At 33.9% G+C, this 734-nt stretch overlaps 1 long non-coding RNA gene across 1 annotated transcript in view; it reads right to left on the bottom strand.

Moving 5' to 3' along the window:
* Window positions 1-210: 210 nt before the first annotated feature.
* Window positions 211-734, bottom strand: part of LOC107706269 (uncharacterized) — a 2,141-nt gene continuing 1,617 nt past the window's right edge. Inside the window, exon 3 of the long non-coding RNA XR_001636138.1 lies at window positions 211-268. This is a non-coding gene — a long non-coding RNA (uncharacterized LOC107706269). The remainder of the gene's footprint in view (window positions 269-734) is intronic.

Raw genomic sequence — 734 nt, forward strand, 5'->3', positions numbered from 1 at the left:
TTGATGCTAGAAATGTTTCAAAATACACAGATGCACGCTGCGATGCACAGTGAAGGAAATTAAAGATGATGGCGATGAACTTTACATGTACTTTATAAATGATGATTCTGGGCTTTGATTGTCTAATTCAGTTATACCTCATACTGTCTACATACAGAACTTAATAAAACAACTCTTAATAGAGAATTTCATGAAGAATAAAGTCTTGTCAACTTACCAACTCCGATGTTTTCCCAGGCCAGTGCCTCTTCACAAATTTGATGAGCACCTAAAAAATGAAGAACATTTTTGCAAACGTAAGTAAACTGATCTCTCTGTGTTTGTGTACATGATCATCTACAGTCTTTTTTAAACGTGTTGATCGATACTGTAAACTAGGGATGTTCATTTCGGTTATTTTTCCTAACCGACGCTCGTTAACCGATTATTAACCGTTAACCGACAAGATTATTTTAAATTAGAAGTGAATTAAATTAGAAAGGATACGTGTCTGCGACCCTTAAAAATACTAACATTTGTTTCCCGGGGATTAATTTTACATGCGCAAAAAGCAGCAAACAACAGAACATGAGGATTCACATGGTCCTATCATATCACATCACGCACCTGCAGCGCTTCTGCGAGCGGAGAAAAACATAATAAAGCTAGGCTATATATATATATATACATATATATAACGAATAAATAGGTCTATACGAGAAACATATTTTTACTTAAATAATAAATTAAGAAAA

Source organism: Sinocyclocheilus rhinocerous, unplaced genomic scaffold, assembly GCF_001515625.1.
Source record: "Sinocyclocheilus rhinocerous isolate Xijiao unplaced genomic scaffold, SAMN03320098_v1.1 scaffold3797, whole genome shotgun sequence".
Taxonomy (NCBI): Eukaryota; Metazoa; Chordata; class Actinopteri; order Cypriniformes; family Cyprinidae; genus Sinocyclocheilus; species Sinocyclocheilus rhinocerous.